Here is a 10,408-nt window from a genome sequence, read left to right on the forward strand (position 1 = left end):
TTTCCTATTCCAATATCCTTGACCAGTTTCTCATATAGTCTTCCCACAAAAATTATGTGACATGTATCTAAACAGGCACAATCAGTAATACTGGTCAGACAACACATAAGCAAATTTCGCTATTTCCTAAAGGCACATAATTTATTGCAATTAAAAAAGTAGAGTAGGATACACATCTTCTGGTCTCTAGCCAACTGCTAATGTACTATAAATAGTGTCATGTTTTGTCTGTTCCTGCCTGTCGGAAAGTTAAATAACGTCAGATTCTACTTCTTAATTACCACCCTTTTCTAGACCACAGAGGTATAAGTGCTAAGGCAAAGGATTCCTAAGAGCATAAAATCATCTTGCCTATTCTAATCTTTTTTTTTTAATACATTTTTAGAGCTTCCTAAAAACATTGGGTAATTTATTGTGATGGCATTTTAGGGTATAAATTAATGATATTTTCTCAAGGAAATCTATTTGCAACTAGCAGGGCACAAGAATGATGGAATTCTGTTCGGAACGCTTTAATTTCATATCTACCTAGGCTGACTGGTGATGTCATGATACATGGAGAAAAGATTGAAGGTGACAGTTTTATCATTCTTGGATCCATGATCAGTGCTCACAGAAGCAGCAGTCAAGAGATCAAAGACCTGTTGCATTTGGTAAAGCTGCTGCACGGGACCTCTTTAGAGTATTGAAATGCAAGGCTCTTCCTTTGAGGACTAAGGTGCACGTGACCCATGCCATGGTACTTTTGATTGCCTCACACGCACGTGAAAGTTAGACACTGAACAAGGAGCACTGACGAAGAATTGTTGTGTCTGATTTTGGTGTGGGACATACTTTCTTTGGAGGGTTTTCATAATATTGAGTCAGTGGTAAAAAGTAAGAAGTCCCAAATTGGACTTCTCTTAAAACTGGAGAGATCTAGAAACTGAACCTACACTCTTTTATGACAACCTAATTGCAGAGCTGAGTAACAGCTACTCCTTGGGAAGTCTAAGATTCTCCAGACCCACCATTTTCTATTGGTTGCTAAAACGGAAGTATCATGCAAGTTATTTTTATCACCAAGCTGGCACCGTCATTTTCCTAAAGAAAATATTTTTTTGAATATATAGCTGTCCAAAATGATAAAACTCAATAGAGTTTATGGAAGCCAGTTTACATGGCTCATATACACTTATATTCTCCCTGGTTCTGGAATGGATTTACATTTACTCTTTCAGGTAAAATGCCAAAGTTATGGGACTGATCCAAATGTTCCTACCTGATATGGTCCAGTGTCACCTGTCTGACTTAATGTTCCACTCCTCTTTGCTCTAAGAACATGAGTCTGCTTATTGTTCCGTAAAATAGCCAAGGATGATCTTCTCACTTCTTCCAATGATTTAGTGGTTTTAGCTGTTGTCCAGTGAAACCCTGACTTATAGCCACCTCATGCACAAGAAAACGAAAGGCAGTTTCGTCCTACAGCATCCTCATGATTAATTGAAGTTGGACTGTAGTTGTCCATTTACTTATCACTGACTAATTTTCAGAACCAGATCTCCAAGGTTTTCTTCTTAATCCATCTCAATCTGAGGGTTCCAGTCAAACCTGTTCAACAGGTTAACAGTACGCAAATACTAAGGAGTCTCATACAACAATGTTCCATTTGAGATTAACTTACCTCACTCAGCAAATGGTCCTCCAGTTTCATACACATTATGAGGTGTTTCATTGATTCTGCATTATTTTTTATTCATTATTCCACTAAATAGATGTACAATAATTTGCTTATTCATTCACTCTTGATGGGCATGTATGTAGGTGGCTTCCATTTATTTACCTCTGTGAATAATACTGTGCTGACTCTAGGTGTTCATATGTCATCTTATGTCCACTTCTTATTTCTCTAGAATACATTCCTACCAGTGGGATTGCTAGATCCCATAGTATTTCTATTTCCTTTTTTTTTTTTTTTTTACCAGGAAGGGCTATAACATTTTCTAAAGTGGTTTATCTCCTCTTTGCACATTTGGGGTTGGACTTAATAGATTTTTATGCCATACATTTTGGTCTCAAAGTTTGTCCCTACTTTTCCTTTGATGGACATTATCATTTTAGGTTTTGCATTTAGGTTTTTGATCCATTTTGAATTCATTTTTTTATAAGGCGTGACATTTCTTGTTCCTTTTTTCTTTACTTAGCTATCGAGTTTTGCCTGTGCCATTTGATAAAAATACTCTCATTTAATGGATTTGGGGCCCTTTGCCAAGATCATCTGTCCTAGGCTGGTCTGCTTTCGGGATCTCAATCCGTTCCCATTGGTCTACTCGGTGGCCATCCCAGGCTGTTTTGACCACTGTGAATGTTCAGTGGGTTTTGCGATTGGGACGTGGGAGGCTTTCTGTGCTTTTCTTCTCTGTTAGCAATCTATCCTTTGCCACAGGCTTTAAAAAAATAATAAGTACACCAATAATGAGTACAAGGAAGAAGAAAATGTGCTAACATTTATTGTGGTAATGACTCTACAACTCTTCTTGATATGATTGAACGGTTTCATTCTATGCCTGGAAGAAGAGCCCACAAAAGAGTGAAAAAGAAGAACGTGTTGGATTTTGTGAAATTCTTTTTCTGAATTAATTGCTAAGGTCATGTTGCTCTTTCCCTGCGCTTTATTTATGTAGTCAATTCTGTTGATTATTTTTCAACTGTTGAACTAGCCTTGTATACTTGGTGCATATCTCATTTTGTCATAATGAATTGATTTTTCGATACAGTGTTAGTTTCTATTGGCTGGGGTTTGGTTGAGGAATTGGACGTAAGCGGTATTTTTCTATAATTTTATTTTTCAATAATATCTTTGCTTGACTTCAGTATCAGGGTTATGCTTGCTTCAAAAATAAATGTCAGAGCATTCCATTCTTTTTTATAGTTTGGAATAGTTGAGTAGAATTAGTGTCAGCTCTTCCCTGAATGATGATTGGATTTTCAAATGAAACTATCTGGGCTCAGATTTGTTATTGTTGTTGTTGTTAGGCATTTTTCAATTTTTCTTTTGCTATGGATTTATTAAAAATTTCTACCATAATCTAAGTTAGCTTAGGTAGGTTGTACATTTTTTATAATTAGCCCACTTTTTTCTAAGTTTTCAAATTTGTTAGAGTAGCAGTCCTTGTAGTATTCTATTATTATTCTTTTTATTTCTATTGTGGCATCACCCATTTCATTCTTATTAACATTTGCTGCATCTTCTCTTTCTTTTCCTTTGTTAAATTTGCCAGTGGTTTGCAAATTGTATCCATCTTCTTAAAGAACCAACTCCTAGCATTGCTTATCCTTTCTCTCATTTTTCTTTCATTCCTTTCTACTCTTTATCATTGTATTCTGACTTTAGGGATTCCATGTTTTATTTTACTGTTTTTGAAATTAGGAACACTGGCGCCATAATGGTTACTCACTGAGCTACGAACCGCAGATCAGCAGTTTGAAGCCACCAGTCATCCCTCAGGAGAGAGATGAGGCTTTCTCCTCCCATTGTGAGTTACAGTCATGGAAATTCACAGGAGCCGCTCAACTGCGTGCTGTAGGGCGTCACAGTGAGTCATCATCCACTTCACGGCACTGGGTATGCTTGTTTTCCTAATGGCTAGAGTTGGGTTAAGAAGGGCTATCTGCTCCCATAGATTCATAGCCTCAGAAACCTTGCAAAGGATTGTTACACATTTTAATGGGCTTGATGGTGGTGGCTATTGTCTTTCTGAATTCTCCTGTGTTTTATTTGTTTGTTTTGATTGTGATTTTCTTGATCTCTTGTAGAATCTTTTAAACGTCTTTTGAATCCGCATCAGGTGGCCTCATATAATTTCTTCCTCAAAGTGGCTTCCTGGTTATTTAGCTTAGTTGCTTAAGCCATCTTATTTTTCCGTTTGACATTTGGTGATAGTGGAACTATTTGTTATGTGTTGATTTGCTTGTTTCACTGTGATTTTTGTTTTGTTTTGATCTATCTGGGTGGAGAGAGAAGCTGTGCTACTTAGCTGACTAGTCTGGCAATACTGAGGGCTTCCCATCTGTCTTCTGGTGATGGAGCAACAGATGAGAAGGAGGGCAGGACTCTGTTTTCTGATTAGGTAGAGCCACTGTGGACATGGTGAATAGGTGGAGTCCACCCTCTGTCATCAGCCCAGGGCAAGCAGTGTGTGGTGGCACTTCTCTGCCAGGGTGACATGTGTCAGGTATGGTAGGTGTGGCTGATCATGGGGACACAATATCTTCCTTGTCTTAGTGCAGATTTGTTTGCACCATGTCTCCACCTTGTTGGGGATTCTGTGTAGCTACATTGAAAAATGGACATGCTTAATGGTCCTCCACGCCTCTCTTTCTTTGATCCCCATCTTGGTTGTCCTTATTTCTACTTCATTGTGTAATCTAATTCTTTATTCTTCTACTCGCTGCACAGATTTCCTACATGGGCACATGGATTTGTTTCCCTTGAGTTCTCGTGTAGTTAGGACATCTTCGGTCCTCCCTCTGCAAGAACAATCTTGACAACAATCTGTAGTGTTTCTTGTTGGTTGTTTCTGTTTATTTTTAAAGGTTTCTATAGTATGCCTTACATTATATTAGCATGACTCAAAATCTCAGCCCTTAAGAAGTGCTCATTTGTATGACTAGAACATTTTTTTTTAACTTAGGGGAAATTTGGCAGTGTAAAAATCAAAGTCCACTAGTCTATAAAATTACTCGTGATGAGCTTGGAGTAGATTACTTATCTATTACCTATATCATTATTTCCCCAAGTGGGGGATACTGTCTCTCTGATGGGCATGGGAACAATCCAGGGTGTCTGAAAAATTAATTTTACATATATGTTATCCTGCATTGTGGTCTATAGTTCAAACGATTTTCATTGATGGAGGGGAGAGGGGGTACTGAGTGATTTTTTTTTTTTGCTCTGAAAAGAGGGAAGTGGGTGAAATAAGTTTGGGAACATGTGACATAAATGAACACTGGAAGTGTGTGCACAATCTATCCAGTAAAATTAGCTGACTGAGCAAATGTAACCTCATGGAAGGATAAATCTCAGAAGAAACTCAGCTACAGGGTGAGAGTTAAAATTGTTATGGTTTATCACAAGACACCTTTGGAGAAGGTGGGTGGGGAAGATGTGCTGAAGCACCTTTGGTGAAGAGGTTCTTTTATTCCCTTTAGGGAAACATATAAAATATCCACCACATTGGTGTTTACACAATGGGAACACATTCTCAATTCTGCTGACTGTTGGACTTGGTAATCACACAAGCTTGATGGTAATATTTTGGAGATTAGTCAGAAGTTCCTTAATTTCAGCAATGTTTTTCTATTTTGATCTTAAGACCAACAATGAAGTGATGTACTTATAAATAGAGTCATAAGACAGTCATATTAACTTGGTTAAGGTCCAAAAATAGTTGGAAGGAAATCTGAAGATAAAATGCAGAACAATATTCCATTTTTAAATATTTGGTGCTATTTATCTTACTGAAATATAGATGAAACTGGTTTTTATGAGGAACTGATCAAAATGCCTGATTTCTTGATTATGGTAACCAAAGTATGAGTGATTTGTGGGGAATGAGAAAACAAAAATATTTTTTAAGTTCCATAAGAACTAATTCAATAATAGAAATCACATAAAACTTTGATTTACTTTGGTGATAAAAACACTTTTATATTTTGGTGTGGATTTATTTGAATATATATAGCAGTAATTCCTAATTAGAGGAGGATTTGTCCCTGAGTAGATATTTCGCAGTATCTGGGTACAATTTTATTTTGCAGAATTATACAGGGAGATGCTAGTGTCATCTAGTGGGTAGAAGCTAGGGATAGAGTGAGACATTTCACAATGCACGGTGCAACTGGCCATAACAAAGACCAGTCAAATGATCAATATGTCAATATTATGTCAATACTCCCAACAGAGAAAGGGTAACAGTGAGAGGAAGAGTCAGTGTTACTCTCGGGTCACATCTCAGCACTCCTTAATGCTAGATATACCTCACTAATATGCAAGATAGTCAGATAATAGACTATACTGGTGTCCTAAAAATATAGGATGTAGAATAATGAGATGATTGTCAAGAATTGAGAAGAACTGAAGTTGCCATTCCACCTATTTTTGTCACCAAACAAAATACCTTATCAATAATTTATTTTCTTATTATTCAATACTACTATAGCAATGATATCACAAATAGAGGGCTTTATCAAACATAAATTATTCTCTCAGGATGCTGAAGTCCAAGTTACATGTACCAGCTTTAGGAGGGGTTTTCTCTGTATTAGCTCTGGGAGAAAGTGGGAGTCTCCTTTCTACATCTGTTGATCTGGCCTTTCTTGGAGATCTACTTGTGTGATGGTCTGAGTCTTGGGAGATTCTTATCCCAGGGACCTGAGGTAAGATTAAAAAGGTGATGCAGGCCAATCCCCCATGAAATGCCTTTTATTTGTTCAGGGCTGTGAATGGTAAGGGTGTGACATCCCATCTGAATCATCCCTCAAACCTAATTAACCTAACAAACACAACTTAATTCTTATTAACATAATCTAATTCTCATTAATGTAACCAAATCCCAACTCATTGACACACAGATTTCAGCATTTACAACACATAACAAATGGAGGATAATTTCATCAGATTACATCATGTAAGATGATTACATGATTACACAACTTTCAAATTACTGAGAATAATGCTATTGCCAAGCTGACACATTTTGGGGGGACAAAATTTCCATCCATGACATTAGCTATCATAAACATTTACAAACAAAATTGGAAATTTCATTCTAACATAACCCAGACATTCTCAATAAAAGCCACTTTATGTTCCATACATGCTGTTACAGGCCCACAGTTCTCAGATACTGTGGTAGTGAAAATCACTCTTATCTCCAGGTCTAATTAACACTATCTGAGACAGCTTCAGGAGGAGGGGCTCAGAGGGGAAGCTTCAGGAACTACCTAAGTCAGGGGCTATTTATCTCAACCAGAAGATTGTCCACAGAACTACCAAGTGGGAGACAAAAGGGATGGATATAATAACCATGCAGGAAACCAAAGTCGGAAGCCAATAGGAAAGGACTATGAGAAAATGGTGCTATTACGAAAAGGAAAGGCTTAAGAGTTAGGTTTTATGTCAACTTGCAAGGACTATGAATTACCCATGATCTAAAGGAACATAGTGTGGTCAACTCAATGAGAGGATCCTCGGTGAAGTGTCCAAGCAGTTGTATGGGGAATGTTGTTGCTTTTAAGTGCCATCAAGTAGGTTCCAACCAATAGTGACACTATGCACAACAGAACAAAACACTGCCTGGTCCTGTACCATCCTGACAATTGCTCCTATCCTTGAGCCCACTGTTAAAACCCCATGTACCTGTGTGATGGTCGGAGTCTTGGGAGATTCTTAACTCATGTATCAATTTAGGTCATTATGGGTATTCCTCTTTTTCTTTGTCCCTCTACTTCACCAAACATGATGTCCCTCTCTGGGGACTCATCTCTCCTGACCACATGCCCAAACTATGTCAAATGAAGTCTAGCTATCCGGGCCTTTCAGTAGCATTCTGGTTGTACTTCTTCCAAGACAAATTTGATTGCTATTTTGGCAGTTCAGGGCACTTTGAATATTTTCTCTAGCACCACAATTCAAAGACACCAACTCTTCTTTGGTCTCCCTTATTCAGTATCCACATGCATATGAGGCAATTGAAAATCCGAAGGCTTGGGTCAGGCATACCTTAGTCCTCAAACAAGCTCCCTACTTTTCAACACTTTAAAGAGGTTTTGTGTAGCAGATTTTTACAATGCAGTACATTTTTTGATCTCTTGACTGCTGCTTCCAGGAGCTTTGATTGTGGATCAAAGCAAGACAACATTTTTAACAACTTCAAACTTTTCCCCCTTTATCATCTTACCCCTTGGCGCAGTTGTGAGGATTTTGAGTTTTATTGACATTGAGTTGTGATCCATAGTTAAGGCTCCCATCCTTGTAGTGCATCAGAAAATGCTTCAAGCGCTCCTCACTTTCAATAAACAAAGGTTTGTTAAGAATCCTTCCCCCAATCCTGATGCAGAAATCTTCTTCATATAATCCAGCTTCCCTGATTCTTTGCAAACAGATTGAATGATAAGGTAAAAAGATAAAAACTGGATGCACACCTTTCCTGATTTTCAACCATGCTGTATCCCCTTACTCTGTTTGCACAAGTAAAAGTTCCACAGAAGCACAATGAAGTGGTCGCAAATTCCCATCCTTCATAGTTTATTATTAGACACAAATGCTTTGGCATAGTCAATAAAACACAAGTAAACATCTTTCTGGAATTCTCTACTGTCAGCCAAGAGTCATCTATATTAGAAATGATGCCTCGTTCCACATTCTCTTCTGAATCTGGCCTAAAACTCTGGCAGCTCCTGTCAATATACTACTGCAATGGTTGCTGGATGATCCTCAGCAAAAGTTTCCTAACATGTGATATTGATATTGTCCCATAATTTGAGCATTCTGATACATCATCTTTTTTTGGGATTGGTACAAATATGGATCCCTTCTAATCAGTTGGCCAAGTAGCTGTCTTCCAAATTACTGGCATGGACTAGTAAGTGCTTCCATCCCTCATCAGCTTGTTGAACCTTTCAATTGATATTCCATCAATTCCTGCAGCATTGTTCTTGTAATGCTTTTAGTACAGCTTACAACTTCTTTCAATACCTTTGGTTCTTGCCCATTTACTACAACTTGAAATGGTGGAATGCCGACCAGCTCTTTTTGGTAAAATGACTGTGTAATCTTTCCATCTTCCTGTGATGCTCCTAGCATCACTCAATATTTTTGCCAATAAAATCTTTCAATGTTGCAACCCAAGGCTTGAATTTTCTTTTGAATTCTTACAGTTTAAGTTATGCTGAGCCAGAAGAGGCAAGAAACAAACCATGGCCAGACATCTGTGCTCCAATGTTCAGCGCGGCACAGTACACAATTGCAAAGAGTTGGAAACAACCCAAATTTCCATCAAGAGACAAATGGATTAAAAAACGGTGGTAAATACATACAATGGAGAACTACGCATCGCTATAAAGCAGTGATGAACGCATGAAGCACATCGCTGCATGGAAGAACTGGAAGAATTCATGCTAAGCAAAGTAAGCCAAGCACAAAAGGACAAGTACAACATGAGTCTGCCAAGGTAAGCTTAAAAAAATAAATCCAAAAGGGGTATAGGGAAAAAGTTACTGTATACAAACATTCCTGGAGTGAGGTCCAGGTAGTATGGCATGGGCCATACCAAATCCAGGGGTACATATGGTAGCCAACTAAAAAGGAGGGGGGGAAATGTTTAAAAAAAAAGGGGGGGGAGAGGTGGAACAGGGCACTAAGCCACCCAAGGGGAGGGTATTGTTTATATCTCCACAGGGAAAGAGGAACCAGACTTCAACCCAGTGCTCCAAGATGTGAATGCAACATACTGGCATGAAGCAGGGAACCAGTAGAAGGGTGACCCCAATCCCAACTCATGGATAGCGATCCCTCTCCCCAGAAGAATTCACTTCAGAGGACAGTACTGAAGCTCCTGTTCAGGGAGAGGGACGTGTCTGATCTGAGCACACGGGAGAAAATGAAGGGGGGAAGAAGAGAGAGTGGAGCACACCCTGGCCCACCAAGCTTTGAGGATGATATCCACGCTCAGAGCAGCCAATGCACAGACAGGACCATATGCCCAGCCCCACTATGAGACATGCCATCCCTCACTGACCCATAGCCCTACAGGGAACAACACTGGAGACAGTGTGGGAATTGTGCCTGATCTGACGCCACCACACCTAGGCAAATCACTAAGGGCATGCAAAACAAACAGCAAGGGGAGCAGTGCAAGGAAGTCCTGAGGGAATAGCAAAAATAGACTTTGGGGCCAGGGCAGGGCACCCCATCAGACTGGAAAACACTCCTAAAGGTCAACAAACAGACCTGGAACTATTTACAGACTTGTTTTTTTTAATCTTTGGTTTGTTGTTGTTGTTTGTTTTGTTTAATTGTTTGGTCTATCTTGTTTTTGTGCATATTATTATTTCTTCAGGTCTCTCTAGATAAGATAGGCTGGATAAACCACCTGGAGGAGGAAACAACGGGACTGATGATTCCAGGGGGACATGGGATAGGGGGAAGTAGAGGAAAGGAAGTAATGTTAACAAACCCAGGGACAAGGGAACAAAAGTGATCCAAATTGGTGGAGAGGAGGGTGTAAGAGGCCTGGTAGGGCTTGATCAAGGACAATGTAACTGAGAGGAGTTACTGAAACCCAAATGAAGGCTGAGCATGATAGTGGGACAAGAATAAGTAAAAGGAAATAGAGGAAAGAATTAGGAGGCAAAGCGCCTTTTTAGA

This window comes from Echinops telfairi, unplaced genomic scaffold, assembly GCF_000313985.2.
Source record: "Echinops telfairi isolate 266 unplaced genomic scaffold, ASM31398v2 ScPeMD7_31;HRSCAF=116, whole genome shotgun sequence".
NCBI lineage: Eukaryota > Metazoa > Chordata > Mammalia > Afrosoricida > Tenrecidae > Echinops > Echinops telfairi.